At 38.8% G+C, this 18,256-nt stretch overlaps 1 long non-coding RNA gene across 2 annotated transcripts in view; it reads right to left on the bottom strand.

Moving 5' to 3' along the window:
* The window catches only part of LOC135296078 (uncharacterized), a 154,571-nt gene that overhangs the window by 95,070 nt on the left and 41,245 nt on the right, over window positions 1-18,256 (bottom strand). For both annotated transcript variants that reach the window (XR_010358130.1, XR_010358129.1), the window contains exons 3-5: window positions 11,224-11,367; window positions 10,305-10,427; window positions 9,154-9,280 (exon numbers count right to left, since the gene is read on the bottom strand). This is a non-coding gene — a long non-coding RNA (uncharacterized LOC135296078). The remainder of the gene's footprint in view (window positions 1-9,153; window positions 9,281-10,304; window positions 10,428-11,223; window positions 11,368-18,256) is intronic.

Genomic DNA, 18,256 nt, shown 5'->3' with positions numbered 1-18,256 from the left:
CCCTATTTCTCCCTTATTTACCTTCTAAAGCAAAGCCTACATTGGTGGGAATGAACACCAAAGTGACACTTAGAAAAAGCAACATCATTTGAACAGCTGTAGACAGTCTGTTATTTATCAGAAATTTTAACAAAGGCCAAAGGAAAAAGCAGCAGTTCAGCAGAGAGCGAGTCCTGCCCTAGCACAGCTGTTACACAAGATGCAAAAATTTCAAAATGAGAAAGTAAGCATCACTCTATATTCTAGAGAAGAGGGAAGAGATGTTTCTTCCCAATCCTTGGAAATAGCAAACTTAACACTAATGAAAAGCAAACATCCCCCTACCCCCGGAATACAAAAGCTGGGATCCAGTTGTGATTCTTTCCTTGTGGAATTACTTTGTCTGCACTACCCCCAGGGTAAAAAGCTGCAGACCCCCAGCAGCAGTAAACCAGGACTGCTTCATTGGTGTTCATGTTCACTGCTCTCAGGGGCTGCTGGACAGGCACAGAGTTCACAGACAGACTCTGCCAACAGATCACAAATTGGTGTACTGCAATTTGGGAAAACAGGGTAAACTCCGCCTCCACTAACCAGATTTGTTAAAAACAGTGCAGAGAAATCTTTTCAAGGGTCTTTTCAACAGTTATTTTATTGAGGGAAGGAACTAATGCTCCTGTGATATTGGTATAAAGAATTCCTATCTGTCCCCATCCTGAAAATGGAGACAAACTGATGGTAGCTCTAGCAGAAGAGTTTGATTTGACTGCTCTGTCATTTAGAGGCTTTCAGTCCTCAATGCTGTCATTTACAACTAAGATGGCAAATGTACAGAAAAAACCCCAAACCTTCCCTTGAATGAAGGTAGTACTTGAAAACACCCTCCTCTAAGCAAAAGGCAAGCCAAGCACAGCCCAGCTTTGCACCAATAGTGCAGGTACTATACAGACCTGCACTACTGGAGTCTGACATAAAAAACAGCCTTACATGGAACAGTGTGGTCCTCCAAACACACACTCAACATGTCAGAGAGGTGAAGAGTGCCCCACTACTCTCTCATGTGGATGCAGGGCTGAAACTAGTGCATGCAGACTCTGTGGGAGTTGAGCAGTGCATGGAGGGAGACAGAAGCAGAAGGTCCCACCACCTGTGCTTTGTTTGTCCTTACAGGATTCTATCAGCACCTGTCACCAGATTTCCTCTTAGCTGGTTCCTAAAAATTAGAATAGGCTAGTTTTCCCAAGATAAAACAAACACCTGAAAAGCTGTTCAGAGTAACATACCCCGAGACCAAAGGCAATATCTCAGACTGACAGAGGATGCTAAGGAGTGGAAAGAGGCCATCTTTATGTCCTGGTCTCTGTAAAGAGAGGTTTGGGGCACCAGCATCTTCCAAACAGTGCCTAGGGAGGTCAGGTGCCTGACCTAAGGCTAAGAAAACCTGCTTATCTCCACTGAAGAGGATGGTGGGCAGATTGAAATCTGCCCTATTTCAGATCTCAGACAGACAACAGCCTCAAGAGACAGAGATGGCCAAGCTCTGTGTCAGGCACATCTGCTATGAGGTGATCCTCCAGCAGGAGTGGTGCTGGCCACCCCTGCAGGTGCCAGGGTTGCGCACACCTCCAATGGTACCACAGAGCAAACTACCCAGCAATGCAGGAGATAATACAAGATGAGATACCAGGGTGGCAGGGCAGGTATTTCTTTGTTTAATTGTAGTACTAGCAGTTTTCTTCTCTTCTTATTGTTATGTCTGGGGAAGTCAGCGAAACAAGGTCTGGCCATCTGGGCATCTACAAGAGCAGCTGTGTTGTACAGACACCTGTGCCTCGCACAGGGCTGACACCAAAAACCAGGCACAAAGCAACATGGGCTCGGTATCTCTGAGCACCACAGTTATACTTTGAATATTTTTCATGCAAAAAGGAAAAAGGCAGCTCACCAGGGGTAAAACTGTATTTGAGGCATCTAGAAGTCAGATACAGGCTGGATATTAAATCTCCACCTTCTACCATCCTTTGAATGTTTGAATTGCTAGTACAGGGTTATTCTGGGATAAGCAGTATCCATCTCCCTTGCTGGAATAACTTCATTTTGTGTAAGCAATAACATATTAACTGGAAAGGGAATCCCAATCATCATCTTCCACCTGCTGTGGAGTTCTTCATTACATAAAGTCCCTATTTTTCTCCCTGAATACTAAAGAAAAATTTCCATTTTTCTTTAGTATTCAGGGAGAGGCCCATGACAAAAAGGCTCAGGGATCACTTCAGAAAACTGCATTTCTTGCCCATCTCGAAGCATTGAGCTTTGGTTAGTCTGGGGTAGAGGCTGGGATTGGTGACCAGAAACTCATCACAGTTAAGGCATCCTGGGGTTACAGCAATCTGACATTTGCCAATGAAAAACTGTGTAGTCAGAATTATTGCTGACCATCATTCCCCTTGACTCCATTCTACAGCTATTTCCCCTGGTTATTCAGTAAGCAGAAAGCTGCTGCAGTGCTCTGAATGCTCTGTGCCTTATATCATACCCCAAAGGTCCAAAGCAATACGCCAAAGAAATAACATTCTAGCTGTGCTCAGTTATAACACCACGGACAATGGAAAAACCTCAATTTTCCGGTTATTAATAGAAAATTAGAAACTTCTGAAATTTTAATAATTCACTTGCAATATTTTCCTTTCTAAAACAAATATTCACATTTCTAGGAATTGCTGACTACTGTGTTTATAAAACTGAGTCCATTTTTGCTGCGTCTAGGGAAGGATAAGGAAAACATGATGCACAAACTAGGAAAATTGTAGAAAAAATATTGGCTGCAAAGTCTGTGCTCCTGAAGACAACCAAGGATAACATTTAACCAGAAACAGGTTTAGACACTCAGCTGTCAGTATTTCCCTTAAACACTGGAGACTGTCAGTCTGCAGATAAAATCCTGATTCATACAAATGCATATGCTAAATAAATATGAGAATCAACCAAATCTTTTCAGAAAATTTACTGAGAAATGACCATTCAAAAACTGATGTGCATGCAAATTGATATATATACTTATGACATAGAATGCATGGCTTCATATGCTTCATTTCACTTTCAAAGCAAAATCTAATTGTTATTAGGAGAGCAGGATCAGTGTATGCCCATTAGCCAGGTGTTTACAGAATTTGCTTGTATGAAACAGGATAGGTTGAAACCTATTTATACTACTTGCATCCACAGCAGCTTTTCCACATACAACCTCATATGTGTTTCACCTTTGAAATTTAAAGCACATTAGCTCAGTGTTAATTTAGGAAATCAATGTCTTTATCTGGAATAAGATGAAACTCTTTTTTTCTTTTTTTTCTTATCCATCAGCTATTCTCTAGAGATCCAACATGTATTTTCATGTTCAGAAATTATACCAATTGAAATATAAAAGCTGCAAAATGTAAGAGGGAAAAACAAAGACCATAAAAATAATTCATAAGATTTTTTTTCAAAAATAATATCCAAATAACTCATAAGAATTTATGCAACCCTCTCACTCAAATTTAACAGCTTTCAGTGGCATTTGAACACGTCTTCTGAACAAATTTTGTTTAGCAGAAAATATAGCTCTGCTAAAATAACTTCTAGGTTTTCTTTTCAAAGGACTCTCCTATTGTTGGTAAGTAACTCTGCCATGTATATTTATATTGTACTTAATAGGTTTTCCATACCAGAAAAGCTATGTATATATTTTTGCTCTCATACTATATACTGACACTATTCTACAATCCAGTACTACTAATATTTTAAAGGATTCAAAACAGAGGGAAAAAAGCTTATCTCTTTTCTGAAATCTAAAATCTAAATTTTAGGTAAGGTATAACTAGTGACAATCAACCAAAGAGATGAGGCTACAGCAACACCTTCACAAGTTTTCCAGTTTAGGAAAAGGAAAAACAAATGCCATTGTCACAGCTACTTTAAATTGATAATAATAGGGGGCACAGGGGTTGTGAGACAAATCCTACCTAAGGCAGCAGAAAGATATGTAAAGGCTGCAGTGGTGCTTTGGAGCAGAACTAATATTTCTATCCTACTGAAGCTAAAGTTATAAATTTAGGTTCACTCAAATTCAGTGAACCTTACATTTTGCAAATGCCTGATGAATGCCTTTGAATAAGAAATGCTCTGAATCAGGTGAGTTTTAGGAAGACATTTAAATGGATAACAATAGCCTTTCCTTGAAGAGCACTTTATTGATGTGAAATGCCCCATCTGTGCATTGCTGGAGGCTGGGACTACACACTGTGGGAGTGCCCTGCACCATCCACCAGCATCTCCTGTCATCTTCTGTCAGAAACAGAACACCAACCTGGGAATCTTTGTCTAAAATGGCCTTTGAACCTCCTTATGCACTATACAGAAAATCCAACAGGTATCTTTGCAAAACTTCTTCCCTCTCCCCTCATACTCCCCACTCTCTCACAGTTACAGCATTCACAGTCATCATTCCATACATTTTATTTTTGAAACTTTTTCAGTCTAAATCACTGTCAAATTAAAACTAGGCTCATAGGACCAGTTATAGCCAAGTGCAACAAGCAAATGGCTTAAACTAATTTTTTTTGGTAACAGGGTAGTGTAGGGCTCTCCCTACCTAGCATTTTACTAGAGCATCTTTCAGAAGCATTAGCAGAAGATTACATAGTCCTTCTTGATTATCTCAGACCTTAAATTTATTATGGCCCTATCACACACAGCTATTATAGTTAACTGCAGGTTTGTAATTGCACTCAGTGGGAGAAGGTTCAAGCCCTTTATTTCTTCCTCAGAAGGATATTGGGCCTGATCCAGCTCAGGCCAGACTCATACTGTCCTCTTCTCTAAAAATCTATTTTCTTTTTTTTTAGATTAATTCAAGCTACAAGATACCATCTTTCTCTCTGGCCCTTGACCTTTTAGATAACATTTCTTTACATCAGAAAATTATATGTAGGAGAACATAATATTAATTAAAAGGCAGCATACTTTTGATTTACTATCAAATAAAAATATAATATCACTGAAGAAAAAAAACTTGACTGTAGTTCATCATATAGACAGCAAGTAAAATCAAAGTGTTGCTGTGAGCCAGTATCAACAACATAAGCATGCTGCTCTCTGATGCAGATGCAGTCACTCAGTTGTGTTATCCCTTGAATGCAGGAGTGGGGTCCTTGCCCACTCACAAGCACTTTTTGTTTGCCCCAGAATCCCCCTGAATTCTGCCAACAAATGGAGAAGGAAAACAGCCACTCATTCGGGGTGTCCCCTCTGTGGCAACCTCGATGCAGAAATACTATGAGGCACCCAACCCCTCACCCCTACATACACCTATACATCACCTCACCTGCAATTGTACTCTGGTGAGTTTGTGTCTGGGTATCCTCTTAAAGTAAGAGGTATTTGTCTTTCCCGTTAGTTGTTCTCTGTGAAAATGTAAACTTCTATGCCTGTTTTTTTCAAGGCAATAAGAAATATTGTTCATTACGAATGAATATGCACAAGAAAAAAATGCAGCTCAAACATTTTTGTAGGAAACTAAAATAAATAATAGTGTAGGAAACCAAAATAAATAATAGCGTTTGCAAGGAAAGGTGGCACTTTTATTCCAACTTGATGATGTTTCCAGGAATTCTGAGTTTAACAGTAGCTCAATAGGGCAAACAGTCCACACATAAACTTGGCTGTCGCACATTATAATCTACAAAATCTATCTTTCCCAAAAGATTCACTCGCTGTTCAAGCTCCTCTGCTTGAGAATCCCCCAGAAAAATTGCTTCCAAAAGGAAAATCAATAGAGTTCTTCATCAGACAGAAATATGTTGTAATCAGATTCAGAAAGTGATCAGCATTGAAAAGATTGCTGATTTAGGAACATTAGTGACAAGTCCCATAGCATTTAATTTTGTTGGTAATCTGCACCACAAAGACTACTACTCTTCCCAGATCCTCACTATTGAGCTAAAACAAGGAAAGGACTAAAATCAGCTTACAATATTTGCCAATTCCAGCTGCTGGTTTTGTCTTCTCTTTAAATGCTATTCATTTCTCCTATACTACATTTTCAGCAAAAACATTTGACTCCACAAAACTTAGATTTGGGACCAATTCTATATTTAGAAATATTTCAAAGCTGAGAGCTTTTAGATAAGGAATTTTCATTTAATGAATGATTAGAGAGTAACACAAATGGTCATGTACCTATATTTTATAAAGCAACTAACCAAGCTAAGCTGGAAGATGAATATTGAAATGCCTAACTTTAATTGGTGAATTAAAATGCTTAACAGTCAAAATCCAATTGCATGATATATAGCACTATTGAGCAAAAAGTTAATATTCTTTGGATATATGTCATAATTATGTATTTTCATAATTTAAAAGGTTTCATTTTAGTACTAAATTTCCTGTGTTACGTGCTTATGTAATGTAAGGTTAATTTCAATACATGTACAATGTATGCTATGGTTATATTACTAGAACATACTGTCAATTTTAATTAAAATTTAACATTTTTTCCTACTTCAGAGTAAAAATCAATTATTGCTTTCTGTCAGTCTCTCCAGTAAGCGGCATAATAAAATACCCTAAGACCCCACATATTGTTGCCTCATAAGGCAAGTGCTATAATAATTTGGTTTATATGTATTGGTGACACACCTGAGTTTTTATATTTAAGAACTTCTACATTAGCAATGCACTGAAATTTGGATAATTTATGTGCTGAACAGTCAGAGACTCTCTGGGAAGGCAAAGCTCAGCAACGATCCTGTGGCATGACAAGATCCAAGCTAAGGATGTTTGTGAAACAGCTTTAATTGAGCCAAAGAGATTTTATGAGACTTCAGCACAGTAAAGCATTATTATGGCAGGACTATTAGGGCAGCTCACTGTTTACTCAGCACAGTCCTATTTCTGCTGTATGCAAAAAAAGTGTGAAAATATAGACTACTTAGGCTACTAAGTAGTAGTAATACAAAATCTATTATCCCCAGAAATGTAGGGACTTTTCACTGTTTCCTATAACAACCTTGTCACACTTTTTTTAGAATTGTCATAATAAGGAAACAGTTACAGCATTGATTTACTTAAAACTTTGCTACTGAGAACAGTCCACTTTACAAATTGCCAATTAGTCATGTTCAAGTACTTGCTAATACAAATTTGCTGGAATAAATAAATAAAATAACAACTGCTTTGATTTTTTTCATTTTTAATCTACTGGAACTTGACCTTTGGGAAACTGAGATTTTAAAAATGTTCTGCATGCTGATTTAAAATATGGAACCTGGAATTTGCCCAAAATGATGATATCCTCATAAAAAGGCATGCTGGTCAAATTTGTTAGTATAAAGCATAGACATCCAGGCTTTAAAGACCCATGTGCTGAGAGAGTCGCACATTGACATGGCTTTAAAGGTCACATACATACTCTGCCTCGATTGAACCCCAAGGGATGCTGTGGCTAAGCACACAAGATGTTCAGGCACTACAATCAGGTTTAAATGGGCATATGGCAGAAGAAATCTGTTCCCATAGGAGGAGAAAAAGGAGAAGTAATATCACAAGCGAAATTAAGAAAAATCAGGATGACAGCATATTACTAAACTAATAGAAAGGGTGATAAAAAAGGGAGGAGGTTGAGTTGCAGAGAGACACCAGAAATTAAGGCGGCAATTCTAGGAGCATGGCAATGCACTCAGTGTTCTTGCTGACCTTCAGCTGGAGAAAAATGTCATTCCTTTTCATTCACTTGGATTTTGATATATTTCACATTTATCTAATATTTTCAGTACAAAGCAATCTAATCTCAAAAAAAAAAAAAAAAAAAAAAAAGAGCTTGGTTTGAAAGCTTAATAAATGAGGGAGTTCCCACAGGACAAAGAAGCAAATGAGGGATTACAGAGTGATGGTTTTTTCCACCTGTCTAAAGACAAACTGCCTTCACATACTGGCATCTAGACCTCAGAATCTTTCAGACACTACTGCCTCTGTCTGGCAAGCCTCACTTACAGACCAGAGGACAACCTTGGTGAAAAGTTTGGACCCAAATGTGTCTATGATACTTTCTAACTGGGTTTCCTTTCCTTGGGCTAATAAGAAAGAAATCAGCCTCAGAAAGAATGAACATTTTGTGAAATAGTGTTCCTTCCTCCATGTCTGAGCCCAGCTCTAAACGTGAAGCTACAAATGCAGAAAGGCTCATTTGCCTTCCAAAATACATTTTGGATAACACTTAGCTCTGCAGTGTAATCAATAAAAGTATAAGGGGCAGGTCTGTGAACACCTCTGTACTATGGGCACAGGAGTACAATGCATCATACTCATTTTTCACATAAGAAATCATATGGAGGAACACAGATTTAAAAAAAAATAAACTTTCATCATATCTTTACTATCATGCATATTTTTAAAAAGCCCTAAAGCATGAAAAAAATCACAAGACCTTCCATTTTAAAAACTCCGCAGGTCTACAAAGTTCGTTCTCCACCTGCCTGGAACATCATTTTGGGGAAGGCTTTTCCACATGGACATATGACAAATGACGCAAAAATCCTCTTCTGATACCTTCTTTAATGTATCCAAACAAGGCAGGTAGCCCCCATCAGTCTGGAAGCTGGCTGCTGCTGGAGCTGATACAGAATGGAAGGAAGGCAGACCAAAAGAGGCACCACCAGGAGCCTGAGCAAGAAAAGCAAATACCTCCTGGACCTGGCCCCCAGTTCAAGCTCTCACTCAGATGTGGACTCCTCCCAAACACAGTGCAGATGGCAAGTGCCTTTGCAGTGACTGGGAAGGACTGGATAGGGTCCTTTTTTTCCATGTTTCAATTTTTTGTGGCTCATTTGTTTCCTTTGTTTTCCTTAACAGTACATTCTAACAATATTTTAATTAAAGTCATATCTATATACAACTTTGACTGCATCTTAATGAAGGTTTTTTTGTTGATAGTTTGGGATTGGGTTTTGTTGTTTTGCTTTTGGTTTTTTTGGTCTGGTATTTTTCATTTATAGTTAAAATATCTAATTACCAAGGAAACTATAATGAAATCCACTAAATGTGAAACAACAAACAGAAATTCCAATTAGCAGGGGGACTGATAAAAGAATTTACATTTCCAAAGCTGTAGCCAGATACTTTTTTTTATTACGTTACCTGTTATTCATTTCATGCTATCAAAGCTCCTTTGCACAACAGAGAAGCATTTATAAATTCCAGCCATGATTCTTCACCCAGATAAGCAGCATGTGAGGGAAGGAAGGAGTCATGGAACAAAAGAAACCTAGGAAGTTTCAGCAAGAGTTTGTAGTGAGAAAATTATGAGATTTTTGTCCCTTTCTATTTTTCTTCTAAATCCTACATAATGTTTTCACCCACAGGCTCACACTTAAATCCTTCCATTATTTTTGCAAATTTTGACTTTAGAGCCAGTGGAAAATAACAATAGCTCCTAAGGCTACTGTAAAATACTTCACCTGCACACAGGAAAAATTATGTCAGAAGACACCTGACTAACTGCTGCTTTTATTGATTTTGCTCCCAAGAAGACTAATCATCTACTGCAATGTCACTCCACATCATTTTGCTGAGAAGCTGCACCTCAGCTTTTGTTTACAGACTTTTTTAATTACCAAGCATGTCTCCCACAAATGAAGGAACTATTGTGCACAGAGTAACAGCACTGTCACCATCACTGCATTCAGGCAGACTCTGGAAATGATTAGCCCAACGTAATGTCTTCCAAGAGTGAATTGCAAGCTATCCATTAAAAAAGGAAAAAAAAACACTAAACCTCTTTTCAACACAACATTTAAGAGAATTTAGGTGGGAAACATCAGTTATAATGACAATACTTCAGTGTTATTAACAGAAAACCTTGTCTCAAAACTCAGATGATGGCAAACTTTAGCATTGTCAAACAAAATTTTCAGCTTATGAAAAATCAGACAGATCAAGTGATTTTTCATGTTTCACCTTTCAATGCTAATAACCTGGGGAAAAACAAAAGGTATCCTTTTCTATAGTTTTACAAAAAATCCAAAACATTTTGTTTAAAGAATTAGATTAAAAAAGGATTCTGGAAGACTGTTGATTTTTTTTGAACTGTTTTTGTGGGAAACTCACTTCTCTGTTCTCTCTCCCCCCTCCTCCAGAGGGACTCTGGCTGGAGCAGTGGCAGCCAGGAGATTGCCCCTGCTAATGGCAGCAGTGAAATTCGAGCCAGGCTCCAGCTCCACGAGTCAGCCCTGTTGCTTGACACTGGGGTGGCTGGGAGTAGAGTAGGTGGCACAAGGAGCCAAACTCACCCTTTGTTTCAGGAAAACCAAGAGCATTCTCTGAAATAATCACATCTCTCCAGGGTATAGGTAGCCCAGCATGCTTATCTTAGGAGGCCTCTTTGTGGAATCTCAGACACACAGGTGGAAGGGCTGAAAAGAGAAATGGTCTATGAGCCAGAAACAAGCAGCGCCCAGATACCCTTGGCCAAGTCCTAGGAACCAGGATCTTGAAAAATATTGTGAAAATCAGCTATAGTTATCAATAATATTCATCACCAGCTCTGAAGACAGCAATCTAAGAAAAACATGGAGCTGATTTTATCCTTTTTCTCAGTCCTTTTCGAATTTTAATTTCAATATCTGCTTCATCTTTTCCCATTTTTTTGTTTTGCCTCCTTTATATTTTCTGCATGCCAGTACAAAATATTAAGTAATGCCTCAGTGTAATAGTAGGAAGATGTTCTGCTCCCCAGAGGTGCCTGTAATTCAGTGGTGAGGGAACTAATTCATGTGGCCACATATAATTTGTATAGCACTTTGGGACCCCTTTGGAAGAAAGACACTATAGAACAGTCAGATCATTTGCATCATAAAGGTTCTGGTGCCTGCTTATTGGATTAGACACTTTAGGTTTGTATAATGTTTCTATATCAAAAGAAATAGGAGCCAAATTGGGGCAAAAAGTCTTTTCCCTAAAGTCAGATATACATTCCATATATTGAGTAGTTCTATATTCATTATTCATTAGGATTCTGATTTTCATTTTGACTTCCAAAACATACTTCTTTTCCAGATTCTCTTTCATTGTTTAAAAATAAACCTTTGGAACATTCAAATTAAGGTGTTGCTTTTGGAGTTTAACATAAACATTGCTCTTTCCCAGCAGTAAACCCAACTGCAAAGGCAATTCCAAGCACCCATCTTCCCAGATCATTAGATGAAATACCATGGTCATTCTCTCTGATGGGAAAGTCCTCCTCTCACAGCAGGGAGCATTCATCAGTGCTTCCCACAAACCAGTATCCAGGAAGGACCAATGAGATTGTTCTAAGGCAAAATGTTGTATTGCTTCTTCCTACAGAAAAAGCACCTGGAGAAAAAGGGGGCGGGGATAAGTGGGAATATCTGAATGAAGGAAACATCATAAGTAAAAGAGGTGTTAATATAAAAAGAACTGTAAAAAAAAATTCTGAATCCTCTGTCCCATGTGTATTACCAATAAAAAATAAGATCAGCTTCATTGACTTCAAACCCCAACTTACACCAAATAAGAATCTGCCCGACTTAATTTTAACCCTTACCTTTTTAAACAATGAAATTACAGTCTCTGTAGCCTTGCCTTCAGTAACAGCTGAACAGAATAGATTCTGTACCAATAATAAGAATCTATACTTTTTATATAGCTTTTAGCTTTTTTCAATAGTTTAAAAATGCCCTACAGAGTAGTTTTGCACCCATATTGTAACACCAACTACTTCCCTGTACAATAGGCTTATTCCAGACTTCATTGGAATTACTCCAGATACATTCAAATGAACGTACAATTACTCAGTATCCCTCTGACCAAATTTTTATATATGTGCCATATGATCTTGTGCCAGCACAACACTAAATTGTCACATTTTCATGTCATTTCATATAAACAGTCCGTTTTCCTTTTTTAACTAATATTTTATAGTGAAGAAACTGTTCAACATGATACTTCAGAGTGGAGGACACAGTTAGAGATTACACTTCAACGTGTACAAAAAGAGCATCCTATTTTAAGCTATTCTGAAGAAGTCCTGCAGTTTATATACTTGCAGTGTTAGGACTGACTGGATCTGTTTCTTTATTGCATGACAATCTAATTATGTGCACTTTCTCCCACTTGGAGATGGACCAAAAGCCCACTGCAGTTACCACAAATCTAGCTTTGGGTCAGGACCTTGTTTCCTAAGAAATAGTCTGTCTGCAGTAGGACTTACTGCTTGTGCAAGAGGCTATTCAGTGTGGGTATGAATGTCACAGTCTGGTCCTGAGAATTTTTCAAGAATTCTTCTCTTTGTGCATGTTCTAAAAGTTTGAACAAAACCTATAAAAAAAGATGATGCTACAGCAAACTACCCTAAGGAAGTACCCCAGTAGAGAGTGTGACAATGTTATCAAATAAAACAAGATAGACATCTGTTATTTAAGTTATTACAAAGCATTTGGTGACATACTCAATAAATAATATTCCAGGAAGTTTAAATGTAATCCTGATGGACACTTAGAAAAAATAATTTTAAAATTAATAGCATATGTGGAGCGTATCTGATGGCTTTCCACTCTAAAAAAAAACGAAAGAGAGCTATTTGTGCCAGAAATTGACACTCTTCCAGTTATCGCTGTGCTCCAATAGAGTATACTGTGTGCATAAAATATCCTCCAGTTTAATGTGCACCAGAAGTGGGGGGGGAGTGAAAAAGAAGGAAAAAACCCCACCACTGCTGTAGTTAGGAATTCCAGGCTGCTGGCTATTAAAGTGCCCTTCGTTCACCTGCTACATCCAAATCACCAGCGCGGTGATTGGCGCCTGCTCTCGTAAGCGGGTATTGTGTGAGCAGTGGGCAGCTGGAACCCTCTGAGAATCTTCACTTGTCAGAGATGAATCAATCATCTCAAAAGATGTCAGCATCTGCCCAAACCATTTTATATTAGAATAAATGGCAGATGGTGGTGTTTTTATATTTAATCAGTTCCACCAAATGCAGTTTCATCTCTTATAAAACTAAACCATCTGCAGTGTGTAGGTGTACAAATCTAGCTAAATGCCCACTGCAGAGCCTTTCCTCTTAAAAGTAAACTCTACATGTTTAATATTTCTGGATGCTAAGTTCACTAAATTTCAAAAGCTTTAACAAACCACCCTGATTCTATAAACAATTTTATTTTCTTTTTATATTTAAAATACTTAATATGAATGGTCCATGCCTAACTCTTGCTTTTGAATCTTATTATATAAACTGATCATACTTGGCAGTATTAAAATACTTTCTATGCAAGATCATTCCTTCCTTCTTTCTATATAACTTCAGGCCCAGCTTCACAAAGAACGGCACAGAAAGAGGCTTAGTGATTTGTCCAGGACAGAGGACCTCAACAGCAGTATAATTCAGGAAAAAAAGGTCTCACCTGGCAGAATCAGACCTGAAAGTCTTGACCATAATGAGGCTTTCTCTTGATTTTAGCCCAGTTTTTAATACTGTCTCCTGTAACAGCCTCATAGATAAACTGATCAAGCACAGACTAGATTAAATGGACAGTGAGGTGGACTGAGAACTGGCAGAACTGTTGGGATCAAAGGGCCCTGATCATCAGCACAAAGTCAGGCTGGAGACCAATCATTAGTGGAATATTATGGCTTTGATATCTGGACCTATACTGTTTAATTTCTTCACTAAGGATCTGGATGATGCACCCACAGCAAGTTTGCAACCAGATGAATTAGATATTTGTGCTGCCATCCAGAGGGACCTCAAGAGACTTGAGAAATGAGCCAACAAGAAAGTCATGATGTTCAAACAAAGAGAAATTCTGAGTCCTTCAGCTGAGAAAGAGCAACCTCATGTGCAAAGATATGCTGGGGGCTGGATAGTAGATTGGCAGGGAAACATCTTGCTGAGGACACAAAATTGAACACACCCCAGCAATGTACCCTTGCCTCAAGGAAGGTGAACAATGCCTTGGGCTGCATCAGGAAGAGTTTTGCCAGCAGATCAAGAGAGATGGTCTTTCTCTGCTCAACACTGGTGAAAAATATCTGACGTCCTGGGTCTAGTCCTGGGTCCCCCAGTTCAAGAGAAACAGACAAACTGGTGCACATCCAGCAAAGAGTCACAAAGATGGTGAAGTGACTGGAGTCCAGTTGTGCAGAAACTACTGTTCTTTCACTTTTTTTAATTTTGTCCCAGTTTTTCCCTTTTTTGCCTTTGCTGAAAGGAAACACGTACAAATTTCAAACATTTTCTCCAATAGAACCTGGGTGAAGCCTGATCAACAACAGGCTGGATATCTGATTTAAAGTACATTTAATGCGATTTGGTGGGGCGAGAGGGGCAGCAATAAAGCAGTCACATATCACAGCATTGTCTCCAGTCTTTGAGCTTTTTTCCATTTTATTCAGTCAGCACTGATGTTAGTGTGTAGCAACCAGCACAAATCAGAACAACTGGCATACACTGGACTCTGTTCAGATGAAAATTAACAGTGAAATCACTTGGAGAGCTAGAAGTTCCCAAACTTTCATGAAAAAATAGCTAAATTCTGAATCAGAAAGAAATACAATCCAACAATGGAAAATATTAAAAATATATCAAGCTATCTAGCAACTCTGCAACTTTGGAAAGAAATGTAAAAATCAAGTTTCGATCCTTTGCTATGCCATAAACTTGCAGTACAAAGTACAATTTTCCTTAGCACCGTGGCAACAAACATGGTGTGAGGTTTTTGTGCATTGTTAAACTACCCCTACTTTTTAATCCAAGAGTAGCTGTGCATTGGGGAATGGCTGCAGATTGCAAGAAATCAGCTGGTATGGGAAGCACTTTGTAACCTTTCTACTTTTTCTTTAAAAAAATGAAGATGTGAAAGAATTAAATGAGACTGAAATATCCTCGAGAAGGTACTTCCCAGAAAAGTAGGCAGAGAAGATATGTGAGGTCTGCCAATGGCTTGTATGGAAATTTGCTGCCCACATAGGCTGCACAACCCAACAGCATCAGCAGGATGGGGACAAATAGGCCAAGTACACCTTGCAGAGGAAAGAAAGATCTCATCTCAGAATGGTTTATGCTTCCCCTGTCTTCCATCCCACAGAGGAGAGAAGCAAAAAAAGTGGTTTGTGTTTGAAGGATAGTTCCTTCCCAGTGTTTCATCTGAGGCAGAGCCCTTTACTCAGGGTCATCTGCTATCCTGCTAGTCCACAGGGAGTAAGTAGACAGGTGCCCCAGCTGTGAAGTAGGGCATTCATCTAGGTTAACACAGTAGTTTCCACTTATAGCAATTCATGGAAAGCCTTTCTTCAGTTTCAGCCCAAGTGCATTCACAAACAGTCCACTCTGGTTTCAGTTTGAGTTATTCTGTCAAATACAGCTCATTTGAAACCAAGTGACTCCTGAAACTGCTGTTTACTGCATGAAGATGAAAACTATCCCTATGCTGCATTGTTTAAGACTTTGGGTTTTTTAGTAACTTGAGAGCTCAATACTCACAACTCAGAGGTTTTTTCTGAGTTACTAATTTAGTTTGGGCCTTTCTGTTCCCCTAGGTCAGTCTTTTTTCCAAAAGCTTCATATCTGTCTCTAAGAAGTTATTCAGGACATGTCTACACACTGTACAAAAGCCTAGCTTCAGTGTAGGCATCACTTGTACTGTTATGTCCATCTGTCTTCACCATACCTTGGTTCATTACAGTTTGTATTAATAAGCAGGGAAGTGGGGCCAAAAAAATCTATCATTGAAAAACTCTCTTGTAAGGGTTATTGTCTGGGCACAAGGGCAGGGCACTGAGAGGACTCAAATCCAGGGAAAGGCAGAATGTCTGTACTGACTGCCAGAGCTAGAGCCTGGGAATTTTCCTACAGGCAGAAGAATGAAATGAAGCATTGATACAGTCCTACAGAAGCACATACTTTGCCTTGATAAAATCTCACAGATTAAGAAGCTGGGAAGGGCAAGCTGAGTAAGAAAGAAATCCAGACAAAAAAATGGAGAGGGCAGTGAGCCAGATGAGGAAGTAGGAACCAAATGACACGAAGCCCATGAAGAGCTGTGCACCACAGGAAGGCTTGGACATAGAGAGCTCCTGAAAGCAGTAGGGAAACAGAGGAAAGAAAAAGAAAGGAGCAAATATACTCTTCATTTTAGGAATATACACATACACTGTTTTGTGCATAAATACACATTTTTGTGTTCACAAACATGCATGTACACTCATATATCCTTACATGTACATGAGTGCATGTGTTATTTCTTGTGCTATTTCAGGAAATAAGTGACTGGTGTGCAAAGAGTGCAAAGAGTGTTTGTCTGTTTACTATCAGCTGTCACATGCCCAAAGAAAAAATTGTAAACTAACTTTTCCAGTAGGACCAACATTCTCAGCAAAGATGAGGTGACACTAGTCAGGAGCTTGGTGGGGAGACCAAAGGGGCTAATACAGCTGTGAAAGCATAACAGGCTGCCAGACTGTTTATTGGAAAACTGCCAGGGAAGCCAAAAGAAGAGACCATGTTTCAAACCACCCAGTCAAAATGGAGCTTGGGAATTCACCATAAGTCTGAAAGCTGAGTTTAGCACCAGCTCAGAGGTGCCCTAACAATGCTGTGACACATTTTAAATAACAGTTTGGTATTTGTATAAAAGTCTTACTTGATTCATTCTAAGCCACTGACAAATCATTCCAAAAGGAAAGTCTCTGCAACACTAATTTACTCAAAACTGTTATTCAAATTTCCAAACAGATATTTGTCCCAGAATCACACAAATGCATAAACACTTTATCTACAATATCTACATGTTTAGCTGTGAAGGACTGCTGTAATTAGTCTAGCTGCAGATCATGACACAAAGTACTGGTCTCAGGCCCTGTCCTCACAACATTGGTATTAAGATACAGTCAGTTTTTTATTATGGTCTACAGGGATCCTGTACACAGCTTTCAAAAGCACAATGCTACTGATCTTAGCCCACCCAACATGTATAAATATATAGCACCCATAACAAGCCAAAATAAACTATTTCATTACTCAAAGTCCTTATGATATAGATGAGGAAGGTACAAAAGGTATGGTAGATGAGCAAAGAATTACTGACATACAAGAGCAGAAGGGTTTTCTGTGTTTTCAGGGACAGAAAACACACAGAAGAAAGCATAAAGGTATAGGCAGGGGACAGATATGAAGCTGCTGAACTAGTGCAGGAAGGTGACCTGGCAGTGTAGGCAACAACTGTAAAGCCCTGAAGATGGAGCTGGGAATATATCATGTGGGGCAGCTAAACAGGAAGACAATGAGTGACATAGAAGGAAAACAAAACTACTACTAGATTACTTAATCTACTGTCGTGTCAAGTCTCAATGCAATTCACAGCTTACAGATTTACCAGCTAACACACTCCTCACTGCAAATTCGTAACTGAGCCAAGTGTACAGAAGTTTTCAATTGGGCTGCACCAAGAATGTTATTTTGTTCACAGCACAGAGCAACGCACGAGGAGAGGGCTCTCATTTTCTGTCACTGTCATTCTACAATGTCCAGCACGCTGATGGTGGCATTCTGGCTGAAATGCTTGTGCTTTGTGCAACCCTGCAAGGGACCCAGACAGAGAAACAATAGCATGGTCACACTCTCCAGCTAACAGAGACCAACTGTGTTGTGGTCATCAACAGTCTGGGGAGAGGAAAAGAGACTTTGCCAATTGCATTATTCCAACAATATTTCTTCCCAACCTATTTATAATGCAATTTTAACAGCCATGGAGGACACTTTATTTGGCTGCCCAACTTGGGGAACACAACTAGCAATGAAGGAGGAGGAACAACTTCAGAAGTAATGGAAATTATAAAATATATGCTGCATATATTAATGATGTTAAGATGTTAAGCAGTCTCTTTTGTAACTTAGAGCAGCAAATAGGGGTAGAAAGGGTGAATTTTGGGTCTCGGAGTATTAATCTGGATTTAGTATCACCCACCAAATGCAAATAAATTTCTCTTGGAGAAGTGGAGCTGTTCTGCATTTATACCAAAAATAAATGTGAGCAGAGTCTCATCCAACATGATAACTACTTCTTCTTTTGGCTTGCTTCTTTCTCACCCCACAAAACACTGTGTAGTGGGCAAATGAACATGGAGTTCTCCTGCAATAAATTGGATGGGTGAACAGAAGCAAATCAATTTCTTTATGAAGGGTCCTAGTATGAACAAAACCAGAATTCCTAATGAGTGCTAGGATGAT

Source organism: Passer domesticus, chromosome 3, assembly GCF_036417665.1.
Source record: "Passer domesticus isolate bPasDom1 chromosome 3, bPasDom1.hap1, whole genome shotgun sequence".
Lineage (NCBI taxonomy): Eukaryota > Metazoa > Chordata > Aves > Passeriformes > Passeridae > Passer > Passer domesticus.
Note: the sequence above shows the minus strand (reverse complement) of the source record. Positions and strands in the feature narration are given on the sequence as shown.